Raw genomic sequence first — 17,910 nt, 5'->3', positions numbered from 1 at the left:
GACATTCCCAGGATAATAGGTATATGAGGACTGGACAGGACATCGAATTGTATCTCCTCGAAATGTAGTACGCCGACTACTGCACCAATAACGTCCGTCTGAGAGGACACCATTCCTGTTCCCAGGGGAGTCCCGTCTAATGCAGAAATAGCTGTTTTCGGAGTCTTTGGCTTTAAGGGTACGTTATTATCCATAGCCCAGGTCTTGTCTATAAAATTTTCTGCTGCTCCTGAATCAATGAAAGCTTGGGTGACCACTTGGTGGCCTTGCCACTGCAGCTTGATGGGAACAAACAGTCTTTGAGGTTGAGGAGGTGTGGCTACAGTAGCACTTAGTGAAGCACCTCCGACCTTCACTAAGTTCTGGCGTTTCCCGACTTCTTGGGGCATGCAAAAATCAAATGTCCCTTCTGCCCACAGTACAAGCATAGGCCCAAGGATCTACGACGCTGTTTCTCTTCGGCTGAAAGATGGAGTACCGGGCCTATTTCCATAGGTTCCGCGGCCGCAGGAACTGGTTCAGGAGAAGTGTGAACAACTGGACGAACTGGAGGCCGAAATTGACGTGGCCTTCTGTCTCGCTCTCTCTCTCGTTCAAATCTTCTCTCCAGACCTCTGGCTTCTAATCGTAGGCATAGGGTAATTAAGTTCTCCAGATCATGAGGTAAATCACGATAGGTGAGAGCGTCTTTCAAGGACTCATTCAGCCCCCTACGGAAGGCAGAAGTTAACGCGCTGACATTCCAGTCAGTTTCATAAGCGAGTGTGCGGAATTCTACAGCATACTGCGCCACTGTTCTTCTTCCCTGCTGTATCTCCATTAAGTTGGATTCAGCTGCTTCACGTCTCCCAGGAGCATCAAATACAGCCCTGAATGAAGAAATAAAGGCGTCGGCGTCATCCAAAATGGAAGAGTCCTGTTCCAATAACGGCGAGGCCCAGGCTAACGCTTCTCCTTTTAATAAATTGATAATAAAAGTCACTCTGTTGTTGTGGGAAGCGAAGGTGTGAGGATGTGCACGAAAGTGTAGGGTGCATTGATTCAGAAACCCTCTACACTCATTTGGGTTTCCAGAGTACTTTTCAGGTAAGGGCATCTTTGGTGCTTTAACAGAAGGACTTATTCCAGGCGCAGGGGTTGAGGCATCCGACAACGCACTTTGGGAGACTGAAGGTGCAAGATTCGTGGCCAAAGATCGGAGCATGTCAGCCACGTCATCCAACTTTCGTTCCAAAGATTGGAGCTGTGACGCATGAGCGGCTAAGACTTGATCTTGTCTCTCTTGATGGTTGGACATCCTTGCCAATTCTGCGGGATCCATATATGGGCCTGTGTTAACTGTCACGACCGGGGTACAGGGTCTGGATCCGCGCTGCAGAATCAGCGCCCTCTGGAGGAGAGAGGACGTACTGCCACCAGGCACAGGAGACACAGAACGTACACCACCAAGAATAACGTAAAGGTGGAACTCAGGAACAAAAATAAATAAATAATAATAACGGTATCCGAGGGGTCAGGCAAAAGAGTAGTCGGGGTCACAAGCAAAGGTCAGGGCAGGCAGCGAAACAACGGAGGTCAGGAACAAGCAGGAGTCAAAACCAGGAAGCTAAATCAGGATAACAACGCTAGTGAGAGGCAAAAAGGCACTAACACAGGCAATGGTGTAGTGCCAAATGAGGGTTTAAATATCCCTCCAACAATATGGATCCTCCTACCCTCCTAATTAGGGGGAGGAGGAAAAGGAATATATGTCGCTTTAAGAGCAACATGAATATTCATTAGATGACCTCTCACGACGTAGAGGCGCGCGCCCCGGAATTATCCCGTGAACTCGCCGGGGGCGCGCGTCTCGCAGGAGGACGGACCCGGCGGCAGCTCACCGCGACGGCACGAGCAGGGAGCCGGCCGCGCGGGCTGCGTCTCGGCGTCCCTGCCGGCAGTCCGACGGAGGAGGTAACAGGATGTGTACGTGTGTGTGAAAGCATGGATGTGTACGTGTGAGAGCATGGATGTGTGTGTGTGTGTGTGTGTGAGAGCACGGATGTGTACGTGTGTGAGAGCACAGATGTGTACGTGTTTGTGTGTGAGAACACGCATGTGTACGTGTTTGTGTGTGTGTGAGAGCACAGATGTGTACGTGTTTGTGTGTGAGAACACGGACGTGTACGTGTGTGAGAACACGGACGTGTACGTGTGTGTGTGTGTGTGACAGCACGCATGTGTACGTGTGTGAGAGCACACATGAGTGTGTATGTGTGTGTGAACATCGATGTGTACGTGTGTGTGTGAGCATAGATGTGTACGTGTCTGAGCATTAATGTTACATAGTTGCATAGTTCATAAGGTTGAAAAAAGACCTAAGTACATCAAGTTAAACCCTTCTACCTAACCTTCCTATTCTTGATCCAAAAGAAGGCCAAAAAACCCTAATTAAGCTGCTAAGAATTCTGCCATCTGTGGAAAAAAATTCCTTCCAATCGGATTTCTCCTTGGATCAAGAAGCTCTAAAAATAACACCACCTCCCTTGGCAGTGAATTCCATACCTTTATTGTCTTTACTGTAAAGAATTCCTTCCTTTGTCGTCTATGAAATCTCCGCTCTTCCAGTCTCAGAGGGTGACCTCTTGTTCTTTGTACATTTCTGTTAATGAACAGGTCACTGAAGAGCTCTTTATATTGGCCCTGCATATATTTACATGTTATCATATCCCCTTTTCTAGCGTATATCATTTTAACTTTTTTAGCCTGTCTTCATAACTAGTATCTCCCAATCCCCTTATTAATTTTGTAGCCTTCCTTTGCCCTTTTTCTAGTTCCATAATGCCCAGAATTGTACCGCTTATTCAAAATGAGGTCTTACCATTGACCTGTAAAGAGGCAAGATAATATCCTGCTCCCGTGAATCAATAGCTCTTTTTATGCATGCCAAAACCTAACTGGCCCTTGCAGCTGCTTGCTGGCATTGCGCACGGCTATCAAGTCTGTTATCTACCATTATTCCTAAATCCTTCTCATTTGTAGTTTTCCCCATGGATATATTTAAAGAATAGGTTGCATTTTTATTATTTCTACCATAATGCATAACTTCGTTTCTCTATATTGAACCTCATCTGCCACTTGCACGCCCAGTCCCCAACTCTAAATCTTCCTGCAAAGAAGAAACATCCAGATTAGTCTGAATTACCCGGCCTAATTTTGTGTCATCAGCAAAAACTGTGACATGGCTCTCAATGCATCTTGGGAGATCATTTATAAATGAAAAAGAATAGGACCGAGGACAGACCCCTGAGGCACTCCACTTAATACCTGCGTACAGGCTGAGAAACATCCATTCACAACAACTTTCTGCATTCTATCTTTTAGCCAATTTCTGATCCACATACAGACATTTGCCCCTAAGCCTATTTCTGTTAATTTATAGAGTAGCCTTTTATGCGGAACCGTATCAAATGCCTTAGCAAAGTCCAGATAAATCACATCTACAGCCACACCCAGGTCTATATTTTTACTAACTTCTTCATAGAATGCTAATAGGTTGGTTTGACAAGACCGGTATTTCACAAATCCATGTTGACTTCTACTAATTGGATTATGGATTAATATGTGATCTTGAATGTATACCTTTCAAGTAATTTTCCCACTCCCGATGTTAAGCTTACTGGCCTGTAAATGCCCGGTTCAGATTTTGATCCCTTTTGAAATATGGGCACAACATCTGCTTTGCACCAATCTAATGGAACTATGCCTGAGCTGAAAGAGTCCCTAAATAGATTAGTAATAATGGTTGGGCCAGAATTAGGCTTAACTCCTTCATTACCCTTGGTTGTATACCATCCGGTCCAGGGGCCTTGTCTACCTTAACGGTATTTAATTACTTGAGCGCTTTTTCTTGTGTCAGCCAATCCCATGTTTGATGCAACGGTTCCTTAAAATTAGCCAGCAGGGGCTCCGTCATTGGCCATTCGTTGGTATAAAAAGAAGAAAAAAGTATTTAAGATGTCGGCTTTCTCTCTGTCCTCACTAACCAAATTTCCAGTTTCAGATAATAAAGGACCAACATTCTCTACCTTTAACTTTTTTCCATTTACATACTTACATTTTTTTCCAGTTTAGCCATTTTAATCGCCTTTTTGCAGGCTATGTTGGCATCTTTCTATGCCATAAATGATACTACCGTCCCTTCGCTTTTATAATGCTTAAATGCCATTTGTGTATTCCTTATTTCCTGTTTTACTTTCCAGGTAAGCAACATTGGTTTTGATTTGCTTCTTTTGTATTTGTTTCCCATAGGTATATATTGGGATGTGCAATTTTGCAATGTGTGCTTAAAGGTATTCCATTTGTCCTCTGTGTTTAGCCCAGAGAACAATCCATCCCAGTCTATACATTCCAAAGTTTGCCCTTCTGAAATTAAGTGTTTTGGTAGAGTAGTTACCCATTTGCTTTTTGGAATGTATCTCAAATGAAACCATGTTATGGTCACTATTCCCTAAGTATTCTATTACTTTAATGTTTGAGATAAGTTCTTCTTTGTCAGTTATTACCAGATCTAGACAGGCATCCATTCTGGTTGGGGTCTCTACTAATTGCAACATAAAATGGTCATTAAGCAGGTTCAGAAACGTGCTGTCCTTAGTTCCACTATTCCAGTCTATATCTGGGTAATTCAAATCTCCCATGATTAAAACCTCATTCCTATTTGCAGCCTTTTCAATTTGAAATAGCAGCTGATCTCCCCCGTCATTACTTATGTTGGGTGGCTTGTAGCATACACCCACAAGTAATGTGTGACTCTTTCTACTATCTAGGTTAATCTCTACCCACAGTGTCTCCACATTACCACTGTCATCATGCACAGCTTCCTTAACACTGGGCTTTAGTTTAGGAAACTTTAGGGTTTGCAAATAAACAAATTCCTTCCTCCTTTCTATTGTGCGTGTGTTAGCATGGATGTGTACATGTGTGTGTGAATATGGATGTGTAAGTGGGGTGAGATGGAGTGTGTGTTAGTGAGTAGGAGTAAGTGTATGTAATTTGTGTAAGTGTGCTTTGATATGTTGTATGTTGGACGGGGGCAAGGGGAAAAGAAGGCACAGACCAGTTATGTGGGGGCAATGATGGCACAGAAATTGCTGCTGAAATTGGGGGACCTGGGACAATTATCACACCAGGATCCCGTGGTTTCTTGTTACGCCCCAGGCAGTATTGATTAGTTTGAGGCAATGTTCAAGTATGCATTTGTGAGTTTGATATTTCTCTTTGGCTAAAGCTGATCTGAGTGATGGGAGTGCTTCAGGATGGCTTATTATTACAGTAGGTTTAAATGCCCCCTCACACTGTCTGCCAAGCCCCAACCTCCTCACAGGGACTACTAAATCTCCAATAGTGGTCACAATCTACCCTAGTGGGCCCAATCTGCACCTGCATGCCCCCAGGGGCATGATCTGCAAGCCAGCCTCCAGGGGCCTAATCCTCACCAGCAGGCCGAGAAAGTCCATGTTAAGCTACTTTACAGGTCCAAATAGAAGGCCTTAAGGGTTCTTTCACCCCCATACTGGGCTCCATGGGTTTTTCTTATTCCTAAACTGGAATATTTGTTATTTGTTAATCCTAAACAGGGTGGAATGGGTCCTGTACCCTCCTCACAATTGGGCTACATGGACCCTGTACCCAAAAAGGATGAGACTGACAGGCCCAGTACACCAGTACTGGTTATACCCCCCTGCTGACCAATCAGCATTTACAAGGGTAAGGGACCAGCACAGACATACAAGTCTGGCCAGTAGTAGCCATAGACTCAGGGCCGGATTAACGTAGGGGCTGATGGAGCTGCAGCTCCAGGACCCTACCTTAAAACAGGTCCAGTCAGAACCAGACAGACTGGGTTTATGCACCTGCCCCTTAAACCTGCAGCAACTGCGGTCGCTGCCACTGCGACCGGGCCCGCCACTCTAGGGGACCCGGGCAACTCCCACGATCAATTCCACAGGGGCCCGCTACTTACTTCTACCACCAGGGGAAAGCAGGAATCCAGCGGAGTCACGTTATGTACGTCACGTACGTCACATGACCCTGCTGCGCGTCTGCTTCCCCTGTGCAGTAAAACAGAAGGAAAGCAACCCAGAAGGAAGCAGCGAGCCCCTGCGGAAGTGAGTGAGCGGCACACACATCTTTAATTCAGGTAAGGGAGTGGGGGAGGCTGTATGAAGGAATATGTGAGATTGAGTGAGTGAGTGAATTAAAGAGTATCTGTGAATTAGTGAATGAATATTTGTAAACGAGTGAATGAATATGTGTGTGTGATAGGCTGGCAGCATCAAAACACAAGTGGGCCAGCTGCGGCCATCACATAAATCAATACCAAAGGGAGGGGCAGCCTGGGGGTACTATAAATACACATAGGGCTGTCTGGGGACAATACACAAGGGGGCAAAAACACAAATGACATAAGCAGCATGGAAACCGTCCAGATGCGGGTGTCAGTGTGGCACAGCCTGTCCTGGTGTGTGTTCGTCTGTCGGTGTGGCAGAGCCTGTCGTGTGTGTGTGTGTGTGTGGGGGGGGGGGGGTGTCAGTGTGTGTGTTTGGGTGTCGGTGTGGCTAATTCCCTGCACCTCTCTGACAGTCGGGGAAGGTCTGCGTGATGGACGCAGACAACCCCCGCTGCTAACCGCACCTCCTTCCGGCTGCAGCAGAAGTTGCCTACGCGAATCGCGTAGACGTCAACCCGCTGCCCTGGCTACACAGCAGGGAGTCGGAAGCACCGGTAAGTGTGTATGTGTGTGGGGTGTTAAATGGGGGCATAAGGCATTTCTGTAGGCAGAGTGCTCTATGAAATGCCTTATGTATTAAATACATATAAAAAATATATATAATAAAAAGCATCTCGGCACCAAGACACATATAGGAAGGTACATATGAACAAGGGCACAGGACTACAGGAACTAGGATGGAAATACGTATGTATATGAAGGCACAAATGAGAAACGCAAGGATGACCACAGCCATAAAGTGAAAAGGAACAAATGAAATGACATACAGTAATGGTACATCAGTACTCAAAAGTAACTAACCAAACCTAGAAACAAGGCTGAAAACAGCAAAAAGCCTGGGGTTGGTAAATTTGGACTTGGCACCATTCATCACCAGGCTCTTTGCTGTTTTCAGCCTTGTTTCTAGGTTTGGTTAGTTACTTTTGAGCACTGATGTACCATTGCTGTATGTTATTTCATTTGTTCCTTTTCACTTTATCGCTGTGGTCATCCTTGTGTTTCTATACCTTTTTTCCTTACATGCTCTCCTTGCATTAGGTTTTGGTGTTTATATATGCTGCCAGCAAATGCGACGGAGACCCGTACTCGTACTGAGTAGCTCCGCCGTAGAGATTTTCCTTGGCGCGGAAAACTTAATTGCTAATGGGATTAAACCTTCATATTCCCCCAAGTACTCTCTTTATTGAGGACTGCACACATATATATATACAGCAAAAATGATAGGATTAAAAGTATAATCCCATCAACTACCAGACAGGGTGATCCTGAGAGAGCGGCGTCAATCCCGGGGTACCAATGGAGAGTTTAGGGTAAGCTAAGATTTTATAATCAAAGAAGCGACCTGATCCGACGTTGGGGCCCTGAGTGACAGCGTTGGAAATATCCCCGGGAAAAGTCAGTGAAATAGCCAGATTTTCATAGCCACGGCTGGGTAAACCCTGGTCCTAGAGATAATTAAACCACGGTTCCCGAACGAGCTCCCTCACTGTAACCACCGCCGAGAGTTGCCCACCACAAGCTTAATGTACCCTCAAAAGAGCAACTTGGTGGGGCAAAGGGCGTCCTTAGTGACGCTGTTCCAATTGTCGGCAGGCATCGTCGTGGTTCCTAGCCGCCGCACAGTTCCATGAATTTGCTGCTAGGTCCCGGTCAGGCGCATCGAGTGTTTCCTGGCTTGTAGAGCCCCCATAGCCGGCAAGTCCATGGGAGTCTGGTTCCGGCAGACCAGACGGGGTTTTCCAGTCACCCTGTGCCCCCCAAAGAAGGGGTTGGGAAAGCAGGTAAGGAGTCTCCCCAGAAATCCAACAATACCCTCCTCCCACACCCATTCTCCTCAGCCTTAAAGGGTTAACTTGACACTTACATTGCCCCTTAGCCTCTGACCCTCTAGGTTTAGACTATGACCTGTTGTTCTAACATTGTTCTTCCTTTTAAATAAGCTTGCCTCTTCTACTTTGTTAATTTGCTTTTAAGTATTTAAATGCTTCTATTGCATCTTAGATCCTCTTCTTTACTCCAAGCTAAATATATATTAAGATACTTTAGTCTTTCCTGATAATTTCTATCTTGTAAACGATTTAATCTGCAACACAAGAGGGACCCTATGCACCAAGCAGGACCCCACCGTGGCCACCACCTCACCCATTCATCCAATATTTCAAATGATTAAAAAAAAGCTTTGACTATTCTCATAATCATTGTTAATATTTCTTTCTAAATTATAAAAAAGTTGCTCTACCTTGTCCGCTCACCCCTTACGTAACTTGGTAAGCGAAAACCACTCAGCGCCCCTCTCTCTTCCTCTTTAAAAAAAAAAAAAAAAAAGGGCTTGGGGCGGCAAAGTGCAGCTCCTTCAAAAGTGCCGCCTGGAGCAATTGCCCCACTCTGCTCCATTGTAGGGCCGGCCCTGACTCTGCCCCACAGATATGCCTTACACCCCCTATATGCCACTCTGCCCCTGGATATGCTTATACCCTATATTTGCCACTCTGCCCCCCAGATTTGCATTTTACCCCTATATGCCACTCTGCCTCCCTGATATGCCATATACCCCCTATATATGCTGTGTCCATGTATCATGCTATGTCCATGTGTAATGCTATGTCCATGTGTAATGCTATGTCCATGTGTGTAATGCTATGTCCATGTGTATAGTGCTATGTCCATGTGTATAGTGCTATGTCCATGTGTGTAGTGCTATGTCCACGTGTGTAGTGCTATGTTCACGTGTGTAGTGCTATGTCCATGTGTGTAGTGCTATGTCCACGTGTAATGTTATCTCCTTGCCCAATGCTATGTCCATTTTCAATGCTATCTGCTATACACAAAACAAAGCAAAAATTCAGTGCATACCCAGTAAATATCATTCATACCTAAAGAATATACATTGGGGATTTCTTTATACTATATGGCTATATCTAAGGCTGGTTAGACAGCACTCGTCCAACTCGGGGTATTTTGATGTAGTGGCAACTGAGCGTTATATAGCCATATAGTGTGATGGAATCCCCAATACTTACTCCTCAGATCAGTGAATGATATTCACTGAGTATGCGCGGAATTCTTCTATTGTTTTATGTTAGTGTGTGTGCGGGCATGTTATTACTGTGTGTCTCTCTGGGTATGTTTTTAGTGTGTGTGTGTCTGGGTATGATATTGTCTATGTGTGTCTCTCTGGGTATGATAGCATGCATTTGTGTTAGTGTGAGTGTCTGTGCATGTGTGTTAATGTATGGGCCTTGTAGTGTTAGTGTCTGTGTGTGTATTAGTTCTGGTTGTCTGGTTGTATGTTAATGTATGGGTCTGGTTGTGTTAGTGTGAGTGCCTGGGTGTGTGTATATTAGTGCTGATTGTCTGGTTGTGTTAGTGTGAGTGCCTGGGTGTGTGTGCTTTAGTAAAAATATTGTGAGGAGAACCGGTGTGCCCCAAAAATACTGTGTGTGTCAGGACCCGGGCGAGCAGGTCGGGTAGGAGTCCATGTGCAGGGGATACGGGGGATTCTGTCTGTACCCCTTTATGCATAGTGACAGAGAGATAGGTACAGACAGAGTAGCAGAACTGGAAAGGCAGAGACACGGGAGCGGACAGCAGAGACACGGGAGCGGACGGCAGAGACACGGGAGCAGACGACAGGCACAGGCTCGGGTGCAGGCACAGGCTCGGGTGCAGGCACAGGCTCGGGTGCAGGCACAGGCTTGGGTAAGCCCACTGGCAGGGCGGATGGCAGGTTCCGGTTCAGGTAAGCCCACTGGCAGGGCGGATGGCAGGTTCCGGTTCAGGTACAGGTTCAGGTAACCCCACTGGCAGGGCAGATGGCAGGTTCCGGTTCAGGTAAGCCCACTGGCAGGGTCGGAAGGCAGGTTCAGGTAAACCCACTGGCAGGGCGGATGGCAGGTTCAGGCTCAGGTACAGGTAAGCCCACTGGCAGGGCGGACGGGAACGGAGGCTCACTGGCAGGGCGGACGGGAACGGAGGCCCACTGGCAGGGCGGACGGGAACGCAGGCCCACTGGCAGGGCGGACGGGAACGCAGGCCCACTGGCAGGGCGGACGGGAACGCAGGCCCACTGGCAGGGCGGACGGGAACGCAGGCACAGGCACAGGCACAGGGCAAAGCAGTCCTTCAACTTCAATGACAAGGCCATGACTGAAGGGCAGGTCTTATAAAGGCAGAGCTTCACTCTGTACCTGATAATGAGCTTCAGAGCACTCCAGTGGGAGGAGGGTGGCCACTAGAGGTAGCAGATGGAACTACCACATGTATGATTAAGCCATGGTTCAGGCAGCAAAGAGTGGACCCTGACAGTGTGCTAAATAAGTAAATCTCTTAAAAATACTTCCCTTTTGTTTTCTCACAGCTGCCGCCTTAAAAACACCTCTCTCCAGGTGTTGTTAAGTATAGGTTCAATTTCAATAGGGGGCATCATGTAAGAAAAACAAACAAACCAACAACAATAGTGTAGACTGTTCAGACGATACGGTTTTAATTATATTGTGTTAGTTGCACTCACAATAGTGCTGAAGATTTGTGTCCGTTTCTCATTCCCCTCTCATAGCAGCTTGTGAATAAGGTAGTAAATGGTTGCACTCACGGGATCCAATGCACATAAAAGTATGTGCAAGGTGCGCTTAGGGAGCCCACGGTGTCCAGGATCTCTTCTCCAAATTTCGGTGAATTTCAGGTCCGATCCCCCGAACGCTGTGATACAGTGCGGCAACTTCTTCCAGCCAGGGAGCGGGAAAACCACCCCCAGAGAATAAACAACTGCTGCTTATATTTAAATATATAGATTTATTATGGGAATATCCCTTTAAAATAATTTTATATACATTTTAAAAAAGTACTTTAAGATATATAAAATCTAAATCTGTAAAATTCAAACGATTAAGTGAAATAAAAAGTCTTTCCTCAATGCGTTTCGCCTTTAATTGCTTCCTCAGGAGGTAAAAAGTCTTTGATCGCTTCTTCCACTCTTTTTATATGTATGTTAATTCGTTGTATTTTCTTCCAAGTTACGCTAGATGGCGGTGTAACGTTGTTTCCCAGAACATGAGGACGTGTTGTACGCACATGTACAGTAGGTGGCGCTGTTACGTCATTCCACAATACGTGAGGACGTATTGGAGGCTGGATGTGTGCTCTATACTGGCGTCATTCTGTTTATACGCGTCTCCATAGAAACGCCACATTCTTTAGCAGAGATACCGGCTTCTCCTTCTCCGCAGGGCTGTCTCTTTTCTTAGTGTTGCATCGGGTCCTATTGTCCTGCTGTGCTGTGAAGTGCAGATGCTAAGCAATGACCTTTGAAGATGGATTAACATGAAGGTGGTATAAACGCTATAGGATGTAAACGTTTAAGGATGTGATTGCAAGAATGAGAAAATATTAAACGTATGAACTATAACTAAAGGTTGTGCAGAAACATACTATGGGTTTTGTTTATACATAAATGTCTATATGAATCCACGGAAAAGAGAGCAATAAGGGTGGAAAAGTGCCAAACAATAATACAAAATACGAAATATTGGAATTATGCATAGTAAAAAGTAATATTGAAGAACCCATGAATGAATAAGTAGTCTGTGTCTATTTATTTCAAATGGGGGAAGGGGTTACAAAAAACAAAACAAAAAAAACAACCTTTTTTATTGCCCCGCAAATCCTAGACCCCTATTTGGGATCCCTTAGGTGAAAGCTTGAATATCCAAGTTTATGTTCAAGCCTGCTTTTTTATATGTTCCTAATTCCTCTCCAATTTGGGGGTACAATGTCTATTCCCATGATTCAGAATTGATTAATTGAGAAAACAGGACATGAATTACAGTATCGCGGGACACCATGTTTAATGCTTGAATTCATAATGTTCCCAAGATGTTCCAAAATTCTTCATTTAAGGGGTCTGATTGTTCTTCCCCCATACTGTGCACCACATGGACATTGTAATAAATAAATTACACATTTGGTGGTGCAGGTGATTTCTTCATTTCGTATGTAGTCCCTGTCCTATTACTGATAAAACGGTTTTTTTTTCCTTGGTAGGTCGGTGCACATCTTGCACCTACCGCATGGGAAAAAACCAATGGGTTTCTTGCCCAGAAAGGTATTAGAATTATTCTCTGTTTTCTTTGTTGGGAGGAAAATGTTTTTCAAATTATTTGGGTTTTTTTGTATATGATTTGAGGTTTTTCCGGTAAGAGGGGACCTAAAATGTCATCGCTCTTCAGGACATGCCAGTGTTTCCGCAATATCTTTTTAATGTAGTGAGCCTTAGTATTATATTCCATTATGAATGAAAAACTGAAATCATTTTTGTTCATATTATGTTTGGGCTTTCCTTTTAGTAGATGAGATCCGTCCATTTGTTCTGTTGACTTCTCGCTAATAACTCTATTTGATAGTGTTTCTCCCTAAATTTACTTTTAATATCTGTGGTGTGTTTAATAAAGTCCTGGTCCCCTGTACAGTTCCTCCTTATTCTCATCATCTGTCCCGTGGGGATGTTATCTAACCATGCTGGGTGATGACAGCCTGTGTAATCAATGAAACCATTGGCATCGGTAGCATTTTTATAATTTCTGGAGCATTGCCTTCTGTGAATAGTTCCACATCCAAGAATTCAACACTTTGCTTTAGTATGTTGAAAGTCAATTTTAGGTTGTATTGGTTCTGATTGATGTATTCTATAAATTGATGTAATTTATCCAGTGTTCCCCTCCATATAATTAACACATCATCGATATATCTCTTCCACAGCACCAGGTCCGCTTCGGATGGATTGTTGTGCCATATCTGTTCTGCTTCCCATTCAGCTACGGAAAGGTCGGCGTAACTCGACGTGAACCTGGCACCCATGGCTGTCCCACATAGATGACGGTAAAACTGGTGTTCAAACCAGAAATAGTTATATTTCAGAATGAAATTGATACATTCCAAAATGAAATCCTTCAGTATTGTGTTAATTTCTACGTTCCCTGGTTAGTGTTTTATTAATTACTTCAATTCCCTGTTCATGTCTTATTACTGTGTATAAAGAAGATACATCCATTGTGGCCCATAGCCAACCTTCTGACCACACTATCGAATCTATTAAATTGAGTAGGTGTGTAGTATCTTTAATATATGTGGGGGTGTTGGGTACGTATTTTTGTAGGAAGTGGTCCACATATTCCGATGTGTTGCATGCTATCTCCGTGTTTAATGCTATCTCAATGAGTAGTGTTATGTCCATGTTTATCGCTATCTCCATGTGTAATGCATTATCCATGTGTAATCCTATGTCCATGATTAATGCTATGTCCATGTTTAATGTTATCTGTATGTTTAATGGTATGTCCATGTTTAATGTTATCACTATGTGTTATGCTATGTCAATGTGTAATGCTATGTCCATGTTTAAATGTTTAATGCTATGTCCATGTTTAATGTTATCTCTATGTGTAATGCTATGTCCATGTTTAATGTTGTCACGGAGCTGGCTAGTCCGACCGACTATCTCCGCTGTCTTGTGCTCCCTTAGCCTGGGACAACACACTTTCCCCGGTTCCCCAGTCACTAGCCGAGACTCAGTGTAGGGTAAAACCAAACGAAGACTGATTTATTTTGGACACACAGGGCTGGATATATCCAGCAAAACACACATTTACATAAAATAAGATATTGGGACACAAACCTCCCCTTTAATCTGCCTCCCAGAGACAACAGGGGCAGTAACGGGATTAACAATACAATGGGGGGGAGACTGATTTATACAACATTAAACGGACAGAATGGTGGTCACTCTCTGGTTCCTGGCTGTCTGCTGGAGATAATCCCCTCAGCCAGTGATGAGATGATACTGCTGGGGGTAGCCACAGAAGTCTTTACAAACCCAGGGCCCATAGTCAATAGGGAGGAGGCTGGCAGTCAGGCTTCTCCAGTGGTCCCAGTGATGGAGGCTTCCGTCACAAATGTTATCTCTATGTGTAATACTATGTCCATGTTTAATGTTATCGCTATGTGTAATGCTATCTCCATTAGGGCTGCGATTAGTTGGCCGATTATTATTTCGATTAATTGATTAATCACATAAAAAAAAACCAATATGGAAATGTTTTGTTTATTTAAAATAAAAACGTATAATTTACATTAAGATGTGTCGTTAACACTTTTTTCTCTTTATCACAATGGCATTTCTCTATTTGCCTTCTTATTTTACTGACATAATAATGAAAGGTACAAGAACCCAAAACACATTATTTCTCAAACTAAGTTTTACCAAAATACCAAAAAAAGTTTTACTAGTAAATATTCATTCATGTAAACTATTTTTTTCATATTTAATCAAAACTATGATTGAGAAAAATGCCTCTTGTTTATATTTTCTTTTATTTGCCAACCTGCCCCCAGTTATGTACATCTCATTCCCAGCTTGCCTCTCTGCCCCAGAAATGCCTTACACCTCCTAAATGCCAGAGATTCCACTGTGCCCCCTGATATCCCTTATACCTCCTATATGCTACTCTGTCCCCTGATATGCCTTTTACCCTTGATATGCCTTATACCCCCTATATGCCACTGTGCCCCCCGATATGCCTTATAGCCCCCTATATGCCACTGTGCCCCTCTGATATGCCTTATAGCCCCCTATATGCCACTGATATGCCACTCTGTCTCCTGATATGCCTTAACCCCCCTGATATAAGAAAAACTGACAGTGCTAAAATGGGTATTAACATATGCTGTAATAAATATAGACAAAAAAGAATACACAATACAATATAAATATATATAAATATATGGACAATCAAAAAACAATAAATCAAATATTACAGCAATCAAAAAATAAAAAACACATAAAAGAATGGACATAATTAATAGATCCCGGAAAAATTCTACCTGCCCCACCAGGGGTTAATATATCAACAGAAGAAACACGGGGCAAATACACATAAAAATAATACTCCAGGCTTAGCTTACCCAGTGGTGCTTATTTGTCCTGTTTTTCTTCTTTTGATATATTAACCCCTGGTGGGGCAGGTAGAAGTGGAAGTGAAGGGAAGCAGCGGAGGTTGCGCACATCGCACTAAAATCCAAATCCACTGCAGCGCTGCATGTGACCTGGATCCTCTCCAGAAGCCGGTGAGGGTATGTGCGATGCGGGCAGACAGCCGCTTCTCCCCTCCACTTCTGTTGGGGTTTCCATGATGGTGCGCCGGTCAGGAAAGTCAAGTGACGCAGGCGTTCAGTAATAGAAGCCCCAGCGGAAGTGGAGGGGAGAAGCGGAGGATGTCTGCGCGTTTTGCACAGACCCCCACCGGCTGACAGAGGAGAATCCAGGTCTCCTGCATTCCAGTGTTATAATCCGATCTCTCTTTCATGTCGGATTATAGAAGGAGGGGAGTTTTTCAGAGCATTTGCTCTGAAAAAACTCATTTTTTAAATCGATAAAAATCGATTCAATTAACCGATAATGAAAATCGCTGACGATTTTCAAAATCGATTATTATCGATTTTATTGATTCATTGTTGCAGCCCTAATCTCCATGTGTAATGTTATGTCCATGTTTAATGTTGTGTCCATGTTTAATGTTTAATGCTATGTCCATGTGTAATGCTATCTCCATGTGTAATGCAATATGCATGCATAATGCTATGTCCATGTTTAATGCTATATCCATGTTTAGTGCTGTGTCCATGTGTAGTGCTATGTCCATGTTTAATGCTCTGTCCATGTTTAATGCTATGTCCATGTTTAATGCTATGTCCATGTTTAATGTTATCTCCATGTGCAATGCTATGCCCATGTTTAATGCTATATGCATGTTTAGTGCTGTGTCCATGTGTAATGCTATCTCCATGTTTAATGCTATATTCATGTGTAATGCTATCTCCATGTTTAATTCTATATTCATGTGTAATGCTATATCCATGTGTAATGCTATGCCCATGTTTAATGCTATTGTCCATGTTTAATGTTGTGTCCATGTTTAATGCTATATCCATGTGTAATGATATGTCCATGTTTAATGTTATTAGGGCTGCAACTAACGATTATTTTCATAATCAATTAGTTGGCCGATTATTTTTTCGATTAATCGGATAAAAAAAATATGCAAATGTTTCGTTTATTTAAAATAAAAACGTATAATTTACATTAAGATGTGTCATTAACACTAACATAATAATTAAAGCTATATTTTAAAGGAACCCAAACACACTATTTCTCAAACTAAGTTTTAATACCAAAAAAGTTTTACTAGTAAATATTAATTCATGTAAACTAATTTTTTATATTTAATAAAAACTATGAGAAAAATGCCTCTTGTTTATATTTTCTTTTATTTGCCAACCTGCCCCCCAGTTATGGACATCTCACTCCCAACTTGCAGCTCTGCCCCATATATGCCTTATACCTCCTATATACCAGAGATGACACTGTGCCCCCCCAATATGCCTTATACCTTCTATATGCCACTGTGCCCCCCCTGATATGCCATATAGCCCCCTAAATGCCACTCTGCCCCCTGATATGCCACTCTGCCCCGAAATATGCCTTATAGCCCCCTATATGCCAGTGTGCCCCCCAATATGCCTTATAGCCCCCTGATATGCTACTGTGCCCCGATATGCCTTATACCCCCTATATGCTACTGTGCCCCAATATGCCTTATAGCCCCCTATATGCCACTGATATGCCACTCTGTCCCCTGATATGTCTTATAGCCCCCTATATGCTACCATGCCCCCTGATATGCCTTACAGCCCCGATATGCCACTGTGCTCTGATATGTCTTATACCCCCTATATGCCACCATGCCCCCTGATATGTCTTACACACCCTTAATGCCACTGTGCCCCCTGATATGCCTTATAGCCCCTTAATGCCACTGTGCCCCCCTGATATAAAAAAAACTGACAGCGCTAAAATAGGTATAAAAATATATGCTTTAATAAATATCGACAAAAAAGAATAGATAATACACAATACAATATAAATATATATTAATATATGGACAATACAAACAAAAAAACATATATTACAGCAATCAAAAAAGAAAAAACACAAATTAAGGAATGCACATAATTAATAGATCCTGAAAAAATTGTACCTGCCCCACCAGGGGTTAATATATCAACAAAAGAAACACAGGGCAAATAAGCATAAAAATAAGATAATACTCCAGGCTTAGCTTACCCAGTGGTGCTTACTTGCCCCGTTTTTCTTCTGTTGATATAGTAACCCCTGGTGGGGCAGGTAGAAGTGAAGGGAAGTAGCGAAGGATGCGCACATTGCGCACTAGAATCCAAATCCCCTGCAGCACTGCAGGGGACCTGGATCCTCTCTGGCAGCCGGTGGGGGTCTGTGCGATGCGCGCAGACAGCCTCCGCTTCTCCCCTCCACTTCCGTTGGGGCTACCATGATGGAGGCCGCACTGGAAGCTCACGTGACGCCGGCATTCAGTAATAGAGGACCCAGCGGAAGTGGAGGGGAGAAGCGGGAGGGGAGGTGAGAAGCAGAGGATGTCTGTGCGTATCGCACAGACCCCCAAAGGCTGACAGAGGAAAATCCAGGTCCCCTGCAGCTCTGCTCTGCTGTTTCAGCACTAAATGTTATATCTACTTGCAATGCTATATCCATGTGTAATGCTATGTCCAGGTTT

This window comes from Sceloporus occidentalis, unplaced genomic scaffold (genome assembly GCF_023333645.1).
Source record: "Sceloporus occidentalis isolate IW3139 unplaced genomic scaffold, rSceOcc1.0.p SCAF_380, whole genome shotgun sequence".
Classification (NCBI taxonomy): Eukaryota; Metazoa; Chordata; class Lepidosauria; order Squamata; family Phrynosomatidae; genus Sceloporus; species Sceloporus occidentalis.
The sequence above is the reverse complement of the archived record's forward strand: the minus strand, read 5'-3'. Positions refer to the sequence as shown.